The 25,903-nt window shown below is 35.9% G+C and overlaps 1 pseudogene; it reads right to left on the bottom strand.

Annotated features, from left to right (window-relative positions):
• Positions 1 to 11,484: 11,484 nt before the first annotated feature.
• Positions 11,485 to 12,405, bottom strand: LOC105493080 (ADP/ATP translocase 2 pseudogene; annotated as a pseudogene).
• Positions 12,406 to 25,903: the final 13,498 nt, after the last annotated feature.

Here is a 25,903-nt window from a genome sequence, read left to right as displayed (position 1 = left end):
ACAGAATTTCTGGGAAAAGAAAATTTTATTTTATTTTAGTACATATATATTTTATTTTAATATTTTGTCTTATTATATTGTCTAGAAATTTTAGTATTCGGCTGAATGGAGTTATAAAGGCAGATAGCCTGGCTTAATTCCTGATCATAGGAAGAAAACATTTGCTCTTTCATTATTAAGTATGGTGCTAGATGTAAGTTTTTTTTTATAGATGCCCATTTTCAGATGAGGATGTTCCTTTTTATTCTTAGTTTGTCTAAAGTTTTTCATGATGAATGAATATTTATCTTTTCTTAAGTTTCTTTCTGCATCTATTGAGATCATCATGTAGTTTTCTTATTTACTTAGCTAATTTGATGTATTAATTTAGTTGATTTTTGAATGTTCAACCATCCTTGCATTCCTGGAATAAACACTATTGATTTATATTTTTGTATATTGTTGGATTCAATTACCTAAAATTTTATTGTGATTTAGGCATTTGTTTTCATGAGGAAAATTGATCTGTACTTTTCTTTTAATATCTATGTCTGAGTTTGATAGCAAGGTGATATTAACCTCATCAAACAAATTTGGACATTTTCCTTCTTCTTTTAAATTTGAGGAGAGCTTATGTAAAATTGGCATTATTTCTTCTTTACACATTTGGTAGAATTTGTCAAGGAAATTATGTGGGCTTTGCATTTTCTTTCTTGGAGTATCTGTACTACAAATAGTTTTTATATATCAATTAAAATAAAAATAAAATTTTATATATCAATTAAAATAAAAAGAAAATTAAATACTAAGTATATTTTTATATAAGTAAAAACAAAATTATATATATGATTTATATATTTGTGTCATATGTACATAATTTCTTGAGTGAGTTTGGGAGTTTGTGTCATTATGAAATTTGTTCATTGAATATAATTTGTTAAATTGTTGCTTAAAATATTTCCTTATTATTTCTATAACATCTATAGGGTCTATAGTGATGTCCTTTTTTATTCCTTACATTTGCAATCTACCTCTTTTTTCTTTTTTCTTAGTCAATATGGCTAGAGATTTAATTTTATTTCTTAGTCAATACGGCTAGAGATTTAATTTCATTGATCATTTCATTTTGAATCAAAACACATGGAAAGTGACAAAATCCTGCATTTACAACAATCCAGTCTTGTGGAAACTAAGTCTTACCAGGCAGAGAACTCACTACTGTGAGAACAGCACCAAGCCAATCATGAAGAATCTGCCCCATGGGTTAAATGCCTTCCATTAGGCTTCATCTTTCAACATCACTAAACTGGGGTCAAATTTCCAAGCGACTTTTGGTAAGGAAAAGCAAACCATACTTAAACCAGATCACCTTACGATCTCAGCTCTCAGATATGTTCAGTGACAGTTGATTTGTAGATTTTCACACATATTCTTTGTTGTGCAGGTGGAGTGATCCTTCTTTCATCTTTCTACATCCTAAACAGAAATTCTTATGTATCGTTCAAACTTATATGTATCAAATACCTATTACGTATTAAAAAGGAAACAGAACCCAAATGAGAAATCTAAATCAAAATAAACTCAAATGACACTTCCATGTTATCATGATCATTATATTGTTTTAATATTCTTAGAACACATTTTAAAAAAGGAGTTAAAAAAGTCATGATAAGTATTTTTTAAAAGCTTTTATACTTTCTAGTTTATAGTTTCTGAATTTCTAGTTTCTTTCTCAACTGCTCTCCTTTGCAGGCCTTACATTTTGGAGTTGTTATTGTTGACACTGTTTTATTCTTTCCTATTTTAGTTTATCAAATTTTAAACCATTTTTAGAGCTACGGCAATATTCAGTAAGCTTTGATATTTAGTGTTGTCATAATCTTTTCAAATAAAGGGTTATAGCCTTATATGATAAAATACTACAGTGGTAAATGTCTATATATGAAGATAAATAGTCTTTCATTTGAAATGCAAGTTGAACTTTTCTGTACATGTTTTCTGGAAAGATACTGCAAAGCTATCCACATAGTCTCAAAGGGCTAGGAAGTACTACGAAGGCACTATCTTAAGTACATCTTTATTTCAAATACAACTCTTAAGTGTTACTTTTGCTCTTCTTTTATGATGCAAATTAAATAATAGGCATTAGTGCTTTTAAAAATACATGTCATCTATAGAAAAATAAGAGATATACCTTTGATTATAAAGTTACCCCACAGAAATATAGGCAGATCATACCTGGGTACCACTACTGTACATCTGAATACCGCCAGAGTCCTTTTTGTTTGTTTGTTTTCAGGATGATTGTTGATTAGGGTAAGTTTCGATTACCAGGATTTTTTTTGTTAATTCTAGTGCCCCAAAGAATTGAGGCAGTTCATACATCAATACTTCCTCCAGTAATGGATTCTTGGTCCTGGACATTTTTAAAATTGTGTTTCCTGTAGTTACTTAGCTATTGACTAGCTTTCTTTAGCCTTTTTTCTAGGCCTGGACTCCACTGCTTCCATTTTGGCTTTACTCTTTGTCTCAGGAAAGAGACTATGTGCTCCATAGTGAACCATCACCAGGGAAAAGTCCAACTGCCTGCTTGTGTGGTCATTCGTGCCTTTCAGCCTGTTCAGTGAAGCTGAATATTGATGACAGAGGTTTCCAAATCATGGACAGAGTTAAAGAGGAATGCCACCTCCTCTCCAGCAACATACAATCACTTCTGCTATGGTTTGAAAGATGGTGTCCCCACTGCAACAGTATTAAGATGTGTGGTCTTTTGGAGGTGATAAGTTATAAGGCCTCCATCCTCCTGAATGGGAGTAGCACCCTTATGAAAGGGCTGAAGATTGAAGTGAGTGCTCTCTTGCTCTTCCGTCATTTCTGCCATGTGAGGATGCCACGTTCCCCCTCTCTGGAACATGCAGCTACAAGGCAACACCTTGGAAGCAGACAGCTGCCCTCATCAGACACTAGTATGGTCAGTGCCTTGATCCTGGGCTTCCCAGACTTTAGAATCATGAGGAATAAATTATTATTATTTATAAAATTACCAGTCTATTGCATTTTGTTATGGCAGCACAAATAGACAAAGGCAACTTTTTTTCTTTCCTCTTCAACTCTACAGTCTTCAAGTGGAGTTCTAATTAAAGCTGCCCTACTTACTCCTGTAACAACAAAGTACTAACTTTATTATTTTTTCTTGCTCTCCTGCCTCCCTGGTAGCTGGTAAACTGCTGCTTACCTTTTAGGATGCAGATTAAATCTCCTCATTCCCCTGTTCCGATAGCCTTACAATAAAATCCAGAAGCTTGACCTACATGATCACACCCTAGGACACCTTCCTAACCTCATTATCTTCAAACTGTCCCTTTGCGTTCTCTTCCGCAGATATACTGCCTCCTCAGTGTCCACTGAGAATGCCAAGGAGATGCTTCTGATTCTTGTTCTCCTCTCTGCATGTCCCTGCAAAATACATTTAGATAACTCTCTTTCTCTCTTTTAGGTTTCTGCTCACACGTCCCTGCTCAGATGTCTCTTATTTCCTTTTCTTTTTTCCCTCCTACTACCTTATTGAGCGTTACTTTCCCTTTTAGAGCCTAGTGTTACCTAATACCATCTTACAAATTATTTGTTTTCTAATGTCTTTCTCTCCCATCTAGAACATAAGTTTTATGAGAGGAGAAACCTTGTTTTATTCACCACCGTATCCAGGGAACCTGTAGTAAGTGTGGAGGTACTGATGAAATATTTGTTGGATGGGTAGATCAATAAATACATGAATGGCAGAAAAATAATTTCCATGCAGTGGGTTGATTGGAAATTAGAGAGAAGCAATCAGTTTGGTGTGACTGTTCCCTTATGCAGCCTAGCACATGCTACCCACTGACAACCAGCAGTGAGTGGGATTTCATGTGGACTAGCATCTTCCTTTCTCAAGGTGCGACACTTTCAACACTTTCTTGCCAACTCTGCCCTTCTAATTCAGACTCTATGGAGGGTGTCTTGCCTAGATCTCCTCTACTGAGCCCTTGAAAGAAACCTGCACATTTTCTACAAGATAAAATCTGAGTTGGTCTTTTGTGTTCTTCAATCTCTTCCTTTTTATTCTATTTAAAGTATAATTAATCTATATTCCCAATTTCTACTATTGTTGAAGGTAGTTTTCATATCAACTATTTTCTGAGAAGGGAGGTCTGAATGCTTAGAACGTTTTTTTTCCATTATTCCCAGAAATTTGGCTGTGTCATTGTGGCAGGCAGAGTAATGGTCCCCCAGAGATGTCCACCAGTCAATCCTCAGAACTGTGACTAGGTTACTTTATATGACAAAGATGATTTTGTAGACGTGATTAAGGATCCTGAAATGAGACAATTATCCTGGGCCTAGTGTCCTCACAAAGGTCTTTATAAGTAAAAGAAAGAGGCAGGACACACACAAGGAGATGTAACAATAGAAGCAGAGGTCAAAGTGATGAGAGAACAGAGGCAGGAGCCAAGGAATGTGGGTAGCCCCCGGAAGCTGAAAAAGGCAAATACAACTATTTTCTCCTGAAGCCTCCAGAAGGAATGTCTCCCTCCATTTTAACCCAGTGGCGCCATTTCAGACATTTTATCTCCAAGAACTGTAAGACGAATTTTTGTTGTGTTAAGCCACTAAGGGTGCAGCTATTTGTTACACCAGCAATAGGAACCAAAGTGCCGTCATCTGGTATCCTGTAAATAATACTAGAATATTAACAGAAGGAAACACACTTCCAGCTAATTCTTTCAGGAAGGAAAGGAAAATATCCAAGTTTTGGTAGCAGTGTTTTGCCCTCCTATACCCCAGTGGCCCCCTCAATTTGTGCCCTGGTTTCCTACCAGGTTAAGAGTCATGCATAGCTCAGTCCACACTTTCTTCTTGATCAATGTTCTTCCAATCCAATCTACTATTTGCAAACCCTTACCCCAAGGAATTAATAGGTCATGTTGTCCACATTCCCCTTCACTAACTTGGGCCTTGATTCCAGTGAACATGGCCTAGGATCCATATGCTTATCATACAATTAGTTTGAATATCAGAAATATAGATAAATAGTCCTGTTACCATATTTCATCTCTCAGATTAAAACACCATTGAATTTCACCTTGTAATTAAATTGAGCCTGGATTTGTCTTATTAGTTTGGTGCAAACCTAATTGTGGTTTTTGCCATTACTTTTAATGCAATGAGCCTTAGAAGCTCACATGATAGAAGTTCTGCTTAGCTCTGCAACCTCCTCTGGCTCCACTTTCTCTGTGGCTTTTGTGCCTCAACCGCAGGGACTCTCTTTCTTTTCCTTCAATATATTAAGATCGCTCTCTACTCAGGGCCTTTGCTGATGCGATTTCCTGTGCCTAGAGTGTCTTCTGCCCCATCCTTTCTCCTAGTTTACCCTTTAATACTTCAGCAGTCTCCTGAAGAACGCCTTCCATTCCATTATTATTCAGAGGACATTAGGCCCTCTGTTACATTCTCTCTGCTCTCCATATCTTTCCTCTGAGGCACTGATCCCAGCAGTTATTTACTAACAATTAGGTTTCACTGCTTGCCTCCTCCGTTTGGTAAAGATAGGCACCGTATCTGTCCTTGCCTTTTATTTGCAGCAATTAGCAGAGGACCTGGCATCTGGAAGCATTACAAAAAATGCAGATGATATGTTCTTGTGTTCCCTGTCACTGAAACTTTAAGTTACTATGGGCACAATCTAAGTTATGACATTTATTACTAAAAGATAGTACTTTACATTTCTTTTCATCTCAAGGTCTCAGATTCCTCTGTTAATGATTTCATCATGATATCCCATTATGCTAACCACTAAGCAATGTTCTCTTTTTATAATTATAAATTGAAATGACAGAAGAAAATTGAAGTAGAGGCAAAAATGTCTTTGAAAGATTCACAGGGAATGACCCAGCTCATACAGATTTAAAATACTTACAAGTCATTCTTTTCCCCAGGAGTAATTATTTTCTTCTCTATATTTACATAATTAATAAATATATTTTTCTCCATATATATACATATATACATGCATATGTTCTACATAAGAGAAATCCTTTATTTCAGCAATGGATTGGGATGAACACATCTATCATTTTCCCTTGTGTAGGCAATTGTGTCATTCCATAATTGACTCTAGGTTATGGACTTCTCTGTTTCACGTTATAATACCTTACATGTGTACCATGTTTTCTCTATGCAAAAAGTATTACTTTAAACAGCCCATTTTTTTTTTTCTTTAAACTCTTGCTTTCCAGAGCTATGTTAAACATTTGGAACTAAGTTGAAAAACCTTGAGACGAGTTAATTTTAATATCAAGTCATATTTAACTAGATTATGATATCTTTTGTTGTACTACAAGGAATTCTCAAAGGTTATCTTTTACACGAACTTGGCAAATTTATAAACAATGTCCTTTATAAAAGCTTTCTAAAAGAATTTCTTACTAGATCTAAAGCCAACTTTGACAGTGATGAAAGTCAATTTTCCTTGCCAACTGTTTCATTGCTTAATTTGTCTTATAATTAAAATATGTTCCCTTTTATTTAATCCATGCTTTCTCAACCACACACTCAGCCATTTTTATTTCTCTTATTTAATCTCATAATAATAATTGCTGTCTTTTCTCTGTATTAGACATTAATGGCAGTTTGGGCTAAATTTTTATTGTAATAGCATGTCACTATTCTCCATCCAGCAAAAATTATTCTGAGTTTCCTTTCAATATTGAAATATGGCTCTATAGTTTATGTCATTCAATTTCATACATAGCTTGAAAAGACAGATTGTATTTTTAATGATTTATGTATATTCATATTGCAATTTCCTTCATATTCAAGATGTAATTTATGGCATCTGATTGAAGGGCACCTTCAAGTAGTTATGCCTTAGGTGGAATAATGTATATGTTTACTACTTTTCCAATGAGTTGAGATATGTTTTGACACTCAAACAGAAAGGTCTGAATTCACATACATTCTATTTTTAAAGATAGCTAAGTTTAGTTTATCATATAAAGGATCTCAATAAGGTATATCTTTAATAGTTTTGATGTACCTTTTTTCTCCATGAGAATGCCACAAATACTTAGTGCTTTGTTCTTAAGATTCAGTCTATTTTTTCTGAAAATGAATTGATATACCCAAATCAAAGTGGGCAAACTGAAATGGAAGAGGGAGTAGTAAAATATCTAGCCTTTATTCCTCCCAAATTCTTCTCAAATATGATAGTATCTCATGTATTTGAGACTGTTTTAATGCCTAAACTTGATTTATATTTCTAGCAGTTTCAAGGAATTATTTCACATTGGCAGCATGATCAAGTATTGCTGGAATGCAGTGTGGTTTTAAAAACTACAAGTGAAAACCACAAGCCCCTAGAAAAATAATTCTGGAATTTAACAGAACCACAGTTGGGGAATTCATTCATAAAATTCTCATTAATTCCAATGGAAGTTATTTTAAGAGATATTGATTAGTAGTATATTCTCTTACTAATCACTGCTGGTCACTATTAATATTGATCCCCTAACCACTAATTTACTAGGCTGGTGCAAAAGTAATGGTGCTTTTTGCACCAACCTAATGTAAGCAATTGGTTCCAAGTAGTATTAACCACACATATCAAAAAAGAAATAGACTGCATAAGTCAGTGATTTCTAAATGACATTTATATACAAATTCTATTAATTTCACTAGTAATCAAACATATTTTTCTTTGTTTTTTCCTCCCTAGACATGGGAGTCTACTTCTTCTTAAGTGAACCTCCAGCAGTGCCCCCCAAAAAGCTGTTTTGTAAAGAATCAAGGATTACCTTCCAGCAATGCCTGCGTTAACTGTCATCGCTCCAGTCTTCTGCTCTCCACTCTCCACCAGCAGGAGAGGAGCTGACTTCCTGTCCTTGGAGCTGTCCGGTGTCACTGACCCAGCCCTCTAACTGCCCTGGCTTTTCACTAATTCCTCCATCTGCTGGTGCCTCAATTTTTGACGGGAAATTTTTTATTTAATTAATATGAAGAAGAAAATAGATTTCAAAATTTCAAGCAAAATTGTGTCTAATTTTTGAGGTTTGTAAGAAAATTCATTTATACAGAAAAAAGTGCGGAGGAATTTCATTCTATAAATTCTGTCCTACACTCAGATATTTCAGTGTAGGCTGCAGGTCTCCCTGAATTTCTCATGAATCTGATTTTGTGTTGAAAACTATTAGAGGGAGTTTGCTGAGGAAAAGCATTTTTACAGGTAGTTCTGTGTCCATTTCCTTTGAATACCCCTCAGCACAGAGCAAGAAGCTCTGTAACATGCATTAGCACTAATTGAAAGGTTTATTACATGGTTACTGGACTCTATGAAACTTTAAAGAAGAGAGTTTTTAAGAATATTTTATTTAATATCCTCTAAATTTATGATCAGCATCTTTTAATTGATGTTTACTTTGGTTTATGACTTTTTTAAAGTTTCATTGCAGATAAAGGATTATGAGTATGTTTAGTTGTAAACATGACAAGTATAGACTTTCTGAATTCAGCAAAGTGTGGAAGTAATAGGCCAATAAATTACTGCTAAGTAGCTGGGTTTAAAAAAAACAAACAAAACTAAACACGGCATTGCAGATTCCTACTGTGAGCTTTTCTTTTTTCTTTTTTTCTTTTTTTTTGAATAATATATGTGCAATCATTCTCCCCAGAACTATCACAGCTTGAATTGAAATAATCGCTCTAATTTCTATGGCAAAAGAAAAAAATAACACCCTCATTTGTGCTGATAAAATGCAACTTGTGGCAACTCCAATCCTGTGGTTTTAATGTGATTCAGAAGGCTGTCTGCAATAAAGGAACGTATTAGAGATACTAAAAGCTGATACCATTTTGTTTTTTGTAAAGTTCTGGAACAATTTGGCTGATGAGGGAAAATGTGCTTTAGATTTTCTGATAAGTGATTTTCCGTTCACCAAAATTTATTTCCATATCCAGAAACTTTATTTTGTGAAGCCTTCTCAATCCATGGGGTACCCATGGGCTTCTAGTATTATGTGCTGGATGTAATTGCAGTTTGCACAAACCTCTTACAAATGGCAACTAAAAGTTGTCAAAAGGTAAGAAATAAAGGGGCTGGTTGGTTTGACTAGAATAAAATATTTCTAGGGAATTGATTTCACTTTAGACTGTTTCAAAGGACACTCTAAGAACAGAAACCATGAAGATATTTTATTTACCTGGCACTAATGTCCACAGAAAACAACCTGAGACAAGAGGTTACACAAATTTGGGATTTCAAGTTGTCAGAGGAGTTGGAAGTGCCTTACCCCTTGTTATCCTCCCAGAACCTCTGGAGGTCAGGTAGGGTCCTTTCGACTTTCAGGGCTTTGAAAAGTTAAATGGTTCTAATCATCTTCTGGACAAGTTCTGTCCTGGCAACTCCATTGAAAAGATTACATTTCCACTTTTCCTCCAACTGGTTCACTACATTCCTCTAAAGTTTCCCTACACCTCTAATCTCCTTATAGCATTGCATGAATGAATTACTTTAATGCATATTGTTGTTTCTCTGTCTAGCCCATTAGAACGTAAGTGCCACAGAACAGGGATATTTGTCTTTTTGCTCCCTGGTGCTGAAATCAGTAACTTGTGATACTCAATAAATAGTCTTTAGGTGACTGGGTTGTTCCTATAGCCACAGACCAGTAAAGTTGCAGCACTTTAATGGGTTTGTAGTACTCAGGAGTCCTTGGGAAATGAACCAGCAGTGGATTTGGGGTAGAAAAGGAATCTTGAGTGATAGGTTTATTCAATTCCTGTGCCAGAGGGACAAGATGGCCTATGAATAATGATGGCCCCCCGCTTGGCCCAGGCCATAGTCCTAGACACCCAGAAGATCCCCAAGTAGATCAAACCACCACCCCTCTCTGCAAGGCCTCTTCTGATCTCCCATACAACGTAAGTCAGGGGACAGCCCCTTCTGTTAGGAGAAGGGAGAATCTCTGTTCCTATGAACTTGTGGCTCTGTGAGCCATTCTAGCAACATATTGAACTTAAGGACGGGTTCATGGGAACCCTTGACTTGTAGCCAAGTTGGACAGAAATCTGGGTAACATAAGGACCCACTACTTGTGTTGAGTGTGTGAAGTGGGGTACGGTTTCGTGGGACTGATCCCTTTACCTATGGGGTCTGCATTAACTTCAGGTAGTCAGTATCATAACTGAATTTAAGATACCCAGTTGGTGTTTGGAGGATTGGAGAATTAGTCGGTGTGGGAAAAAACACACACACATACCACACATAGACAAGCACACGCCACACATACCTCACATACGAGGTTTTACACATTTGACATTGGAGTGAAGTGCTGAGTGTGGCAAACAGGTTGTCTTTTCTATACAACCTTCAAGACTCCAATTTATGTATGTTAGATCTTCTGTTTTTCATCATTTTGTTCCTCTGTGCTTCATTCTAGACCTTAGGTGAGGAAAAATTATCTAGGCTATCTGGATAATAGGCTACACTTTGAAAACTGCTTCCCTATGGTGCCACTCTTCAAAATTTCAATCCGCTCTCCCTTCTTAATGGGCTCTAAGTCTGGATTGTTTTTCTTCTTAGCAGCATGAGTCATTAGAATGCATTATTCACTTTCTCAGTCTCTCTGAACCTCCCCTAAATGAGCAGATTCTGCCAGGAAATACCTAAAAAACAGTGTTCCAATCTCTGAATTTTCTATTTCCTGGGAGTCTCAAATATATAATTCTTCACCATCCCTTTGACTTTACATTGCCTTAATATACATACTTAAAATACTTTCCTTAGCTTTCTCAGTTGTTCTTTTGGGAAAGGTTGTTCAAACCCTTGTGCCACTTATAACTGACAACAGATCTCTCTCCATTTTACACTGGACAAAGTTTTAGCTGCTATCTTCAATGCAAAAATAATCAGAAAGTTAAAATGTGATATTTTAGAATATTCTAATTAGCCCGGCATGGTGGCACGTGCCTGTAGTCCCAGCTACTCGGGAGGCTGAGGCAGGAGAATCCCTTGAACCCAGGAGGCAGAGGTTGTGGTGAGCAGAGATGGTGCCATTGCACTCCAGCCTGGGCAACAGAGCGAGACTTAGTCTTTAAAATATGCATAACTTCACATACATAGGGAATTTTCATTCTGAACATTTGTGTAATGAAGGGTACACATCATAGCCATGGTTAAATTTGTTAGTAAATAAAAAGCCATAGGTTTTTAAAAATTTTTTTTGTTTAGGTATTTTTATTTCTCCAAATTTGTTGTTTATCAGGAGTGACTGGAATAAAAAATATAATTGAGTCCCATCATCATGATCATCATGAAAATGGCTTTAAGAGAAAACTGGTCAGATGAATATTATTTTCAACCAATAAAGAGTTGCCACTGATAAACTAACAGCCAGGAGTCTGTCAAGAATGCGCAAGATATGTTATATAATACAACATGCCTGTTCACAGGGGGAAAAAAACACCGGAAATAACTTACATGTACTTCTTGATTTCATCAAACAAGATAAGCACAAAAGCACCACCCATGCCTCTGAGAACACTGGACCATGCACCCTTGAAAAAAGCTTTGCCTCCTTCATCACCAGCAATCATCCTCCAGCAGTCAATGTGCCTGTGTACGTGATGTCGGTTCCTTTGTGCCCCGACTGCATCGTAATGCGGGGCAAACGATGTCAAATGAATCGGAAGACAACCCAGAAAAGGCAGTGACAGTCTGTGTGGTCATCCAGCTGATGATGATGTGAGTGTTCTTGGGATCCGGAAGCATTCCCTTTGCAGTGTCATAGATACCGAAGCAGGAAGCTAGGATAATATCCTGAACAGACACGTTAAGGCCTTGGTACAGGCCCTTAATCCCGTCAGATTTTTAGATCTTAACCAGGCTGTCACCGAGGCCTCGGAATTCCCTTTCAGCTTCAGTTACCCATATTAGCTGCTAGACGGGTACGGGCAAAATCAAGAGGGTACACAAAACACAAGGATGTGGCCCCAGCGGCACCGCCTGATGCCAGATTCCCTCAAAGTAGCTCCAAAACTGAGTCTTTCGTCCACACCACCCAGGAAGGTCTGCTTGTGTTTGTCTTTGAAGGCAAAGTTAAAAGCCTGGGTGGGGAAGTATCTGATGACATTGGCCGAGTTACTGCGCTAGGACAGGACTCCCTGCTTCTTGGGAATACGGCCACGCAGTCTGTAATGCTCTTGTATTGCTTATCTGCGGTCATCTGCTTGCTGGCATGCTGCACCTGCAGCAGCAGCTTGACCCGCTCGATGGGCGCTACCGCTGTCTTGGAGATGGCTGCGGCCACTCCACCTGCCAGGAAGTCCTTGGCGAAGGACACAGCGATATCTGTCATGTTGAAAGGAAAGAGGAGGCAGGCTGCTGCGGGACGGGACCGGGCCAGGAACCAGCTTTGACTCCGGGGCTTCCTAGGTTTTTGTATTAAGCAATTCCTAGGATTCTCCTTCCACCGTGAAAAACACTCCGACCTGTTGAATTTTGACACATTAAAAGAGGGCATAGGGTTTGTGGGAATGTGCAGAGATGCTTTCTTTTTCTGTTTGAATAAACGTCTGTACCTTTTCACAGGTCCTAAGAAAAGCAGACCGTGTCAAATACACCAGACGGAGGTACTCAGAGGTATGTTTCTGTCGTCCTCTAGCTAAGGAGTGCTTTCACTTCCTCAGTTCACAGACGCCACTGAGATTCTGATGAAAACATCTGAGTTGTCTTCCTTAAAAGGGAAGAGAGAGAGAGAGAGAGAGAGCGAGAGAGAGAGAGAGAGAGAGAGAGAGACAAAGAAAGAAGGAAAGGAAGGAAGGAAGGAAGGAAAGAAAGAAAGAAAGAAAGAAAGAAAGAAAGAAAGAAAGAAAGAAAGAAAGAAAGAAAGAAAGAAAGAAAGAAAGAAAGAAAGAAAGAAAGAAAGAAAAGAAAGCAAGAAAGCAAGAAAGAAAACTGAAAGATGAGTACAGTTTCAGGGATTCCGAAGACAAAGCCTATTCATGGACCCCAGGGTAAATCTTCTGATCTGGTTGGAATAGTCTGGAGACTGTTCAGTCCTGATCCAGTTGTGAATGTGCCACCCACATGCCCTGTGTGTTTACATGTTAGAAGGCAATGCTTGAAATTCTTTCCACTTGCTGCTGCAACCCAGCTACATCCCCTGAAACCAGCTCATCAGAAACTCACTTTCATAATCAGAAAAGCAGCACATGGAGAAGCAAAACATATGCCTGAGAGTGGCTATTTTCATGTAAGATGGTGCTCAGTAACATCTATTTTTAAAATTACATACACACATATTTAAAACTGAAATAATATAATTTATTAAAAACATTCTTGAAAGTTCACCCCCATGACTTTTTTTGTTGTTGTTTTGTATGATCTTACATCACCACTACTTCATACCACTTTATATGGTTAACACTTATATATATAGAGAACGTATTTATGTTCTCTATATGTATATGTTTAAGAAACATGTATATATGTTTCTTAAAGGCTAAGTTTAAGAAAATGTTTTTAAGCATTCCTTTATTTCATTATTTTGCACATTCATTTGAAAATGTTTTCCTGCTGAGAAGCAACATAAAATAGAAAATTTCTGTGTAGAACAAAGAAGATATTCTGTTTTTATATTTTATATTTCTATCATAGTGCATAAAAAATCAGGAAAGTGATGCCCTAATATAGTTTACATTTTATTAATTTTTGTTATTTTTAGTTTTTTTAAACAACTAAAAGTCTTTAATTCTAAACTGACAAAAGATTACCTGTTTAATTATAGAATAGCTGAAATACAGCAAATCCTTATTAATTTAGAGTCTATTAGTAAAGTATTAGAAATAATTTGAAAATGAAGAATGCTATTTATGCAATTTAGAGATAAACCATGTTGACAAGTGAGTTAAGTGTAAATAAGATTTTATAAGGGGTGTTTGCTATTCTAAGAGAAGGAATTTTCCATCACATTAACATTAATTTGGTGAGTCAATTCTGAAACCTGTTTTTTTTTTTTTTTTTCCCTGTGCCTTAGTGTAGATCCAGTGGGTGCTCTGTGCTGCTGAACATTATTAGCATAGTTCATTATGCCATTCACATGTAAGAGACTGGCTCTTCTATTTAGTATTCTAGAATTTATTCTGTGCTTCATATAGATAACTCACCATGCTCTTGTTAATCTAAATGAGTGTGGAAATCAGTGGGCTGTATGAATTGGGTGATAGTGTCTCTAACATTACACCTAATGCTAAAAACAACAAAGGCCAAAATGATCAGTTAGACTATAAAAAATAGTATGTTTGCAGTTATTTTTCATCATATGGAAACCAAAATCAGATATATTCACTTATATGAATGAGGGAAGCAAAAGCAAGTCAAACAGAGTTGAGGTTTGAAGTTTGAGGTTTGGGGCTTGCAGGGTCCTCTTGGGATTCCTTTTAAGCCATTATTAAGGATTTAAAAATCTCATTGATTTCATGTCCAATATGTAATCAATTGACTATATAAAAATACATGGGTCATTGAAGGTTTCAGCAAATGCAAAAGACAAGTAAAAATAAAATCTAAGCAAATTAAGAATAGTAAAGGAAAAAATAAGGTATTTATAAAATAATAGAATTGTCCACAAAGAAAATCTTAATATAGGAAAAGAATATTAAGACTAATCATAGTGTTTTTAGCAGTTTTAGTGATAAAAGGTGTTTATATTTTATCTATACCTTTTAGAGAAAGAAGTGTTTCTCTTTTTTGTCAGCTTTATTGAGGTTTTACAAATAAGAGCTGTATATATTGAAGGTATATAATGTGATGTTTGATATGCATAGACACTGTGAAATGAATACTACAACTAAGCTAATTAACATATTCATTACCTCACATAGTTACCCTTTTTCGTGTAGTGAGAACATTTAAAAATCTACTCTCAGCAAATTTCAAGTATACAATACAGTGTTGTTAACTATAGTCACCATGGTATGCAGTAGATCTCCAGAACGTATTCATCCTGCATAACTACACTTTTGTATCCTTTGACTAATATCACCCTATTTTTCCCACCATTCCTAGTCTCTGGCAACCACCATTCTACTCTCTGCCTCCATGAGTTCTGCTTTTTTAGATTCCACATCTGAGTATTTGTCTTTCAGTGCCTGGCTTATGTCACTTAACATAAAGTACTCCAGCTTTATCCCTATTGCCCAAACAATAGGAGATCCTTTTTTAAAGACTAATAATATTTCTGTGTATATATATATATATATATACACACACACACACACACACACACACACACACACACACACAATAGTCTATGACTACTATAGACTAGACTATATATATAAAATAGTCTAATAGTCTGTACATAATAACATATATGGTGTTACATATATATAATAGTGTATGCACATAACATTGTCTGTCCATGAATACTTAGGTTGATCCATCTCTTGGCTATTGTAAAGAAAGCTGCAGTAGACATGGGAATATGATATATTAATGATGTATTGATTTCATTTCCTCTGGATATATACCCAGAAATAGAATTGCTGGATCTTATAGTAATTCCATTTTTAATTTTTTGCAGAATCTACATGCTCTTTTCCATAATGACTCAACTAGCTTACATTTCCACCAGCCATGTACAAGGGTTTGTTTTCCACATCCTCACCAATACTTGTTTTTTTTTATTTTTAAAATTTTTGATAACAGCCATTCTAGCAGGTGGGAGGTGATATCTCATTGTGGTTCTGATTTCCATTTTTCTGTTAATTAGTAATGCTGAGCATTTTTCTGTATACCTGCTGGCCATTTGTATGCCTTCTTTGTAGAAATGTCTATTCAGGTACTCTGCATATTTTTAATTGGGTTATTTGTTTTTTGCTATAAAGTTGTTTGAGTTTCTTATGTATTTTAGAGATAAACTCCTTATCAGTCATATGATTTGCAAATATTCTGTCTCTTATTTAGGTTGTCTGTACACTCTGTTGATTGTTTCCTTTGCTGTGCAGCAGAAGCTTGTTAGTTTGATGTCATACCACTTCTCTATTTTTGCTTTTGTTTCCTGTGCTTTTGGGGTCATATCCAAAAAAATTGCCCAGACCAATGTCATAGAGCTTTCTCTCTGTTTTCTTCTAGTAGTTTTACAGTTTCAGGTCTTACATATGTCTTTAATCCATTTTGAGTTTAATTTTGTATATGGTATGAGACAAGCTCTAATTTCATTATTCTGTGTGTGAATATCCAGTTTTCCCAGCATGACTTATTGAAAAGTCTGTCCTTTACCCATCGTGTGTTCTTGGTGTCTTTGCTGCAAATCAATTGACTGTAAACGTGTGGATTTATTTCTTGGCTCCCTTTTCTGTTCCACTGGTCTATATGACTGTTTTTATACAAGTACCGTGCTGTTTTGATTGCTATAGCTTTGTAGTATATCTTGAAATCAGGTAGAGCAATGCCTCCAGCTTTATTCTTTTCACTCAAGATTGCTTTATCTATTCAGGATCTTGTATGGTTCTATATAAATTTTAGGATTTTTTCTATGTCAGTGAAAACTATTGGAAAAGTTATAGGAATTCTACTGAGTCTGTGGATTGCCTTGGGTAATATGAACATTTCAATAATATTAATTCTTCCAATTAATGAGCACACAATATCTTTCTATTTGTGTCTTCTTCAATTTCTTTCATTAACATTCTATAGTGTTTAGTGTACAGACTTTTCACCTCCATAGCTAGATTTATTCCTAAATATCTTATTCCTTTTGATGCTATTATGAATGTGATTGATTTGTTGGCTTTTTTATATAATAGTTTTTTTGTTAGTATATAGAAATGCTACTGGTTTTTATGTGTAGATTTTGTACCTTGCAACTTCACTGAAATAATTTGTTACTTCTAACAGTTTTTTATTTAGTGGAATTCTAAAGTTTTCTATATATGTAAAATTATGTCATTTGCAAACAAAAACAGTTCACTCCTTCTTTTCTATTTTGTATGCCTTTTATTTCTTTTTCTTGCCTAAATGCTCTTGTTGGGATTTTTAGTACTGTAATCTATAGAAGTGGCAAGAGTGAGCATCTTTGCCTTGCTCCATATATATATATATATTTTTTTTTGAGACAAAGTGCCTCTCTGTTGCCCAGGCTGGAGTGCAGTGGTGCAATCTCCGCTCACTGCAATCTCCGCCTCCTGGGCTGAAGCGATTCTCCTGCCTCAGCCTCCCAAGCAGCTGGGACTACAGGTGCATGCCACCACGCCCAGCAAATTTTTTGTATTTGTAGTAGAGGCAGGGTTTCACCATGTTAGCCAGGATGGTCTCGATCTCCTGACCTTGTGATCCACCCTCCTCAGCCTCCCAAATATCTGGGATTACAGGTGTGAGCCACTGCGCCCAGCTGTCTTGCTCCAGATTTACAGAAAAAGCTTTCAGCTTCCCACCATTGAGTATATTAGTTCTGGGTTTGTCATATATGGCCTGTGTTACAATGAGATAAATACCTTATATACTTAATTTGTTGAGAGTTTTTACCATAGAAGGCATTCGAATTTTGTGATGACTTTTCCGAATCTATTGAGATGGTCATAGGATCCTTATCCCTTATTTTTTAATATGATATGCCACATTTATTGATTTGTGTATGTCGAATTATTCTTGCATCCCAGATAGAAACATGGTGTATGATCCTTTACTGCACTGTTGAATTCAGTTTGCTAGTAATTTGTTGAGGATTCTTGCATGTATCTTTATCCGGGATATTGGCCTGTAATTCTCTTTTCTTGTAGTATCCTTGTCTGGCTTTGGTATTGGGATAATTATGGTCATGTAAAATGAATTTGGAAGTGTTCCTTTGTCTTCAATATTTTGGAAGAGCTTCAGAAGAATTGGCATTTATTCTTCGTTAAGTGTTTGGTAGGATTCAGCAGGAGGCCATCAGGTCCTGAGCTTTTCATGTTGAGAGGTTATTGATTACTGATTCAATGTCCCTGCTCATTATTGATCTGTTCACGTTCTCTCTTTCTTCATGATTTAGCTTTTGCGAGTTGTATGCATCTATGAATTTAACCATTTCTTCTAGGTTATCAAATTTGTTGGTGTATGATTGTTCATAATAGCTTCTTATAATCTTCTGTACTTCCATAATATCAGTTGTAATGTCTCCTCTTTCATTTTACTTATTTGGGTGTTCTCTGTTTTTTTTGTAAGTCTAGCTAAAGATTTGTCTCTTTTATTTATCTTTTCAAAAAAACACCTCCTAGTTTAACTGGTCTTTCTATTGTTTTACTAGTTTCGCTTTTATTTATTTCTGCTCTAATCTTTATTTTTTTTTCTTTTTCTGATTTTGAGCTTAGGCTGTTCTTCATTTCTGTTTTCTTAAAGAGTAAAATTTAGTTGTTTCTTTGAGATCTTTTTTTATTCTTAATGTAGGCATGTATTGCTTTATATTTACCTTTTAGAACTGCTTTGCTATATTTCATAATCTTTGGCATATTGTATTTACATATTCATTTGTGTGAAGATATTTTTGATTGATTTCCCTTTTGATTTCTTCTTTCTGCCATTTATTTTTCAGGTGTCTGTTGATTTATTTCCACCTAATTGTGCATTTTTCAATTTTTCTCTTGCCATTAAGTTCTAATTTAATACTATTGTGGTCAGAAAAGATACTTGATATTATTTAAATCTTCTTAAGTTTCTAAGATTTACTTTGTGGTCTAATATATATTCTGTCCTGGAGAATATTCAATGTGACTTGAAAAGAATGTATATTCTTCTGTTTCTGGATAGAATGTTCTGTATATGTCTTTTGGACTTACTTGGTATAAAGTGTAGTTCAAATTCAAAGTTTCCTTATTGACTATCTGAATAATTTATTTCTTGTTGAAAGTAGGGCATTGTATTACCCTAGTATTGTTGCATTGCTATTTCTCCCTTCAGTTCTGTTAATATGCACTTTATATATTTAGGAACTCTGATGTTGGGTGCATATATATTTACAATTGCTATATACTCTTGATGAACTGATCACTTTATTATTGTATAATAATTTTCTTTGTCTCTTTTTACAGCTTTGACTTATAACCATAAATTAAGAAGAAAAATCTCAAGCAATCTAACTGTACACCTCAAGGAACTAGAAAATGAAGAACAAACTAAGTCAGAAAAAGGAAGGAACTGATAAAGATTGGAGCCAAAATAAATAAAATAGAAACTAGTAAAACAGTAGAAAATATTTAAGTATAGCTACTCCTGCCGTCATTTTCCTTTCATTTGCATATGCTTTTCCATCACTTCACTTTCAGCCTATATGTGTCCTTAAAGCTAAGTGACTGTTATGTAGGCAGCATATAGTTGGATCTTGTGTTTTTATTCATTCAGTTATCTATGTCTTTTGATTGAGGAATTTAATTCATTTACATTTAAAATAATTATTTTAAATGTTTATTATTTAAGGACTTACTACTGCCATTTTAATAATTTTCTAACTATTTTATAGTTCCTTTGTTTCTTTCTTTCTCATTTGCTTTTTCCCTTTATGATTTGATTTTTTTTTGCAGTGTCAGTTATTTTTATATATCTACTATAGGTTTTGGGATGGTTTGTGATTATCATCAGGCTTACATAAAGCATCTTATAGTTATGAGTTTATTTGAAGCCGATAACAACTTAACTTCAACACAATGAAAACTCTAAACATCAACTTTTCTTCCCAACATTTTATGATATCAGTTTTATAATTTACATTCTTTATATATTGTGTATTCATTAATTAATTATTATAGCTATATTCATTTTAATACTTTTCTCTTTCAATTATCATTCTAGAGTTACAAGTGATTTATGCAACACCATTACAGTATTAGAGAATTCTAAATTTGACTACATTCTTACCTTTACAATAGGCTTTTCACATTCCTATACTCTCTTTATCTTTTCTCATTAGGCAGGTTCAGTGGTGATGAACTCCCACAGATTTGTCTGGGTAAATCCTTATTTCTCCTTCATTTGTGAAGAACATCTTTGCTGACTGTAGTATTGTTGTTTGGTAAGTTTGCTTTTTGTTCTTTTAACACTTTGAGTATGTCATTCCACTTTCTCTTGTCTCCTGGCTTGTAAATTTCTGCTGAGAAATCTGTTGATAGCCTTATAGAAGTTTGTTTGAATTAGTTTCTCTTCTCTTATTAGTTTCAAAATTCTCTCTTTGTCTTTGACTTAAGAATTTGATTGTAAAGTATCTCAGATCTCTTTAACCAAGATTGTCTAACCTATGGCCTGTGGGTTACATATGGCCCAGGATGGCTTTGAATGTGGTCCAACACAAATTTGTAAGCTTTTTATAAACATTATGAGATTCTTTTGTGATTTTTTTTTTTTTTTTTTGTTAGCTCATCAGCTATTGTTAGTGTTAGTGTATTTTAGGTATGGCTCAAGACAATTCTTCCAATGTGGCCCAGGGAATTCAAATGATTGGATACCCCTGTCTTTATCTTTATTTGGGATTCTTTGAACTTTATGGATTTTGATGTTCATTTGCCTCTCCAGATTTGGGAAGTTTTCTGTCATTATTTCTTTAAATAAACTTTCTTCCATTTTCTCTTTTTTTGTTCCGCCAGGACTCCTGTAATGCCTATGTTTGCCCCCTTGTTGGTGTCCCATACATAAGTCTTGTAGGCTTTCTTTACTCGTTTTCATTATTTTTTCTTTATGTGCCTCTGACTAGGTTACCTCAAATGACCTTTGTTTGAGCCCACTGCTTTTTCTCTTCTGTTTGATTAAGTCTGCTATCAAAATTCTCCATGGAACTTTTCAGATCAGTCATTGTGGTTTTTAGCTCCATAATTTTGGTTTGGTTCTTTTTATGATTTACATCTATTGGTTGAACTTCTAATTTTGTTTGTATATTGTTTTTATGATATCTTTTATTGTCTATCTCTGTTTTGTTATAACTCACTGAGGTTCTTTAAATTAAAATTCTTTTTAGGCAACTCATAGGCTTTCATTTCTTTAGGGTCTATAATTTCTTTATGGTCTGTTACTGAAGTTCCCTGTTAGTGGTGTTATATTTCCCGACTATTTGTGTAACTTATGAATATGTGTTGGTGTCCATGCATTTGAAGGAGACATCCATTTCAGTTTTTACAGACTAGCTTCTGCAGTGAAAGCCCTTTACCAGTTAGTTTATGCAGATTATGGGCAGGTAATCTGGTGAATTTTGTCAGCTGACTTGGTTCTGGAATACTTTGTGTGGCCTGGTTTAGTGCCCAGGTCAGGCTGGGTTCACAGGGGTTATTCTGGTTCCTGGTTCCAGAGGGGTCAGGCAGAATTTAGAGTCCATGGTGCTGGTGTCTGGGGCCACAAGGATGGCCTGCAGCTTGGATTTGCAGAATTGACTTGAATGCTTGGTCTTTAGGTGTTGACCTAAGACTAAGTCCCCTGAGTCTGAGATCTGGGGCCATGTGTGTCAGCCTGGTGCTGGGGTTGACCTGGAGGCTGGGTCTGTAGAGATTGGCCTGGGTAATCTCTTAGGCAATGGAAACATGCCTGGGGCCTGTATCCATAAGAGTAATCTTGAAGCCTGGATCCTTTGGAGGCTGGTCCAGTACCATGGTCTACTGAGTTGGCATTGAACCCTGGGTCTGCTGGAGTGGGCCTGGACCCTGGTTCTCTCCTGGAGGATGGAGCAGCAAATGTCTGCTTGGTGTCTGGGACCACAAAATGTAGCCTGGCCTATGGGTGCTGGGGTTAGCCTGGAGGCTGAGTCTGTAGGTGCTGTCCTGCAAACTGGGGCTGAATGTGTGGTGGAGCAGACCTGGACCCTGGGGCTGAGGCAATGAGCTTGGTGCTCTGGCAAGCCTGGAGGCTAGATCTGTGGAGTACTAACCTAGCACAGAAGCCTGTTTAGAGCCTCAGGCATGTCTGGAGCCTGAGGCTGTGGGGGCCATTCAGGAACCTGGAGCATTGGTGTTTGGCCTGGGGTCAGATGTTACTGGGGCTTGCATCTACAGCAAAGCTGGGTTCTCACTTTACTTGCTTTTGACCACATAGAGAGTATCTCTATTTGCACTGCCCTCTTCAATGTGTCTCTTTTGTGCTATTCCTAGGTGCTGTAATCTCTTGTCTGGATTTCTTAACCCTTATGAAGGTATTTTTCTGCATGTATAGCAATTCAAATGGACATTTCTATGGTGGGACAAGCCCTGGAAAGTCTTATTTCACAATGTTTCTGGTATCATTCTTACAAAGAGTTTTTAGGTACTAACTAAGGTAACAACCCATGAAGGAAAAAAATGTAAAAATGACCTTCATCAAAACTTTAAAAAATGTTCTGTGCTGAAAACCTTGTTAAGAACTTAAAAAGACAAGACTCAGATTGAAAGAAATGTTTGCAAATCAAATTACTGACCCAAAGATAATTGTGTCTAGGATATATAAAGAACTTCTGACACTCAACAATAGGTAAATAGGTAAATAATAGGTAAATCACCCAGTTTTGAAAATGGCAGAAGATCTGAACAAACACGTACCCCCAAAATATACAAATGAAAATTTGGCATATTAAAAGATGTCCAACATTATTATTCATCAGGGAAATGTAAATTAAACCTCAATGAGATACCACTGTAAACCTACTAAAATGATTACAGTTCTAAAAAACAATGATAGTACCAAGCATTAGTGAGCATGCTGAGCAATTGAAAATATTTTTGTTCAGTGATTGTAGGAAAACAAAATGGTACACACACCATGGAAAATAGTTTGGTAGTTTATTATCGAGTTAAATATATGTACTATATGTTCCAATGCCCATGACTTCCACAAGCTTGCTGGTCAACTGTTGATCAGAACATGACTTAGTAATAAATGCAGAATTAGTACTAAAGTCAGCTATGAGATAATGCAATTTATCTTGAGATTGATGTATGATGATTGAATGTTACTAGGTCTGGGCACCTCCTGACAATGCATCTTCAGATAAGTTATTTAACCTTATTGAGTCTGTCTGTGATTCATGGGTTAAATGGAGACACACCAGTCTTGCAATCATACACTAATATGAATACTTTAAAGTTGTTAAATATTCTCCACTTTACAAGATAGATAAATTTATGGCGTTATTATGATCATTATCATGACCACTATCATCTATATTTCCTCATTACCAATCTGAAACTCTTCAAACACATTGTTCCTTAAGAATAGACTGAAAGTTTTCAAGGATGTTGTAAAAAGATGTCATATTCTTCTTTTTGGCCACAGGGTGGTCCTTTTTCCTTACAGAACACAGAAGTCATAAGGACAAGAGCATGAATCAGGGCTGAGTATTAATATCAATAACTTTCTCTTTTCTCTGTTTAACCAACACATCTTTCCCCCCTGTAATGATAACTACCCACTTAATTTTTGCAAACAGATGAGAGTACATTGGGTTAAGTCAGTAGTGTATTTTAAATCATCACCTTCTTCCATTTCTATATCAATTCTTTTATAGGAGTTAATCATAAGATATTACAAATACAGTTGGTGGTAGATAAGCCCATAAAGATTAGAAAGAATCGATACAAAAACACTGAAAACTCAAAAAGCCAGTGTGCCTCTTCTCCTCCAAATGATCTCAACACCTCTCCAGCAAGCGCACAGAACTGGGCTGAGGCTGAGATGGCTGGATTGACAGAGATAAGCTTCAGAAGGTAGGTAGTAATGAACTTTGCTGAGCTAAAGGAGCATGTTGTAGCCTGATGCAAAGAAGCTAAGAATCGTGATAATACATGATAATACAATACAGGAGCTGATAGCCAGAATAGCTAGTATAGAGAGGAACATACTTGACCTGATGGAGCTGAAAAACACAATATGAGACCGCACAATGCAATCACAAGTATCAGTAGAAGAGTAGACCAAGTGGAGGAAAGAATCTCCAAGTGTGAAGAGTATCTTTCTGAAATAAGAGAAGCAAACAATAATAAAGAAAACATGGAAAGAATTGAACAAAACCTCTGAGAAATATGGGATTATGTAAAGAGACCAAACCTATAACTGATTGGGGTACCTGAAAGAGATTGGGAGAACAGAACCAAGTTGGAAAATATACTTCAGGATATCATCCAGGAGAACTCCCCCAACTTAGCAAGAGGAGCCAACATTCAAATTCAGGAAATGCAGAGAACCCCAATACAATACTCCACAAGAAGATAAACTGCAAGATATATAATCATCAGATTCTTCAAGGTTGAAATGAAAAAAAAAAAAAAAAAGCATGTTAAAGTCAGCCAGAAAGAAAGACCTGGTCACCATCAGACTAACAACAGACCTCTCAGTGGAAATCCTACAACCCAGAAGAAATTGAGGGCCAATATGCAACATTCTTAAAGAAAAGAATTTCCCACCCATCTGGCCAAACTAAGCTTCATAAGTGAAGGAGAAATAAGAAATAATTTCAGACAAGTAAATGCTTAAGGAATTCATTACCAACAGGCCTGCCTTGCAAGAGGTCCTGAAGGAAGCACTAAATATGGAAAGGAAAAACACACTACCAGTCACTTCAAAAACACACCGAAATACACAGACGAGTGACACTTTGAAACAACCACATAAGCAAGTTTGCAAAATAAACAGCTAGCATCATGATTACAGGATCGAATTCGCACATAACAATACTAACCTTAAATGTAAGTGAGCTAAATGCCCCAATTAAAAGGCATGCAATGGCAAGCTGGATAAAGAGCCAAAACCCATAGGTAGGCTGTCTTCAAAAGGCCCATCTCACATGCAAAGACACATATAGGCTCAAAATAAAGGGTTGGAGGGAAATTTACCAAGCAAATGGAAAACAGAACAAAGCAGGGGTTGCAATTCTAGTTTCTGACACAACAGACTTTAACCCGACAATGATCAAAAATGACAGAGAAGGGCATTATATAATGGTAAAGGGTTCAATTTAACAAGAAGAGCTCACTGTCTTAAATATGTATGTACCCAATACAGGAGCACCCAGATTCGTAAAGCAACTTCTTAGAGACCTACAAAGAGACTTAGACTTCCACACAATAATAGAGAGAGATTTTAACACCCCACTGACAATATTAGACAAATTATCAAGACAGAAAATTAACAAAGATATACAGAACCTGAACTCAGCTCTGAATCAAGTGCACTTGGTAGATATCTACAGAACTCTCCACACAAATTCGATAGGATATATACTCTTCTCATCACTACATGGCACTTACTCTAAAATTGATCACATAATCAGAAGTAAAACACTCCTCAGTAAATGCAAAAGAACTAAAATAATCACAAACAGTCTCTCAGACTAGAGAGCAATCAAATTAGAAATCAAGAGTAAGAAATCACTCAAAACCACACAGCTACATGAAAATTGAACAACTTGCTCCTGAATGACTCTTGGATAAATAATGAAATTAAGGCAGAAATCAAGAACTTATTTGAAACTAATGAGAACAAAGAGACAATGTACCAGAATCTCTGAGATGCAGCTAAAGCAGTGTTAAGTGGGAAATTTATAACACTGAATGCCCACATCAAAATGCTAGAAAAATCTCAAGTTAACAACCTAACATCTCAACTAAAAGAACTAGATAACTAAGAGCAAACAAACCCCCAATCTAGCAGAAGACAAGAAATAATCAAGATCAGAGCTGAACTGAAGGAGATAGAGACATGAAAAATACTTCAAAAAACTCAACAAATTCCGGAGCTGGTCTTTTGAAAAAGTTAATAAAATAGATTGCTAGCTAGACTAATAAAGAAGAAAAGATAGAAGAATAAAATAAATACAATCAGAAATGATAAGGGGGATATCATCACTGACCCCAAAGTAATAAAACAACCATCAGAGAATACTATAAACACCTATATGTACATAAACTGGAAAATCTA

This window comes from Macaca nemestrina, chromosome 4 (genome assembly GCF_043159975.1).
Source record: "Macaca nemestrina isolate mMacNem1 chromosome 4, mMacNem.hap1, whole genome shotgun sequence".
NCBI lineage: Eukaryota > Metazoa > Chordata > Mammalia > Primates > Cercopithecidae > Macaca > Macaca nemestrina.
The sequence above is the reverse complement of the archived record's forward strand: the minus strand, read 5'-3'. Positions and strand labels throughout refer to the sequence as shown.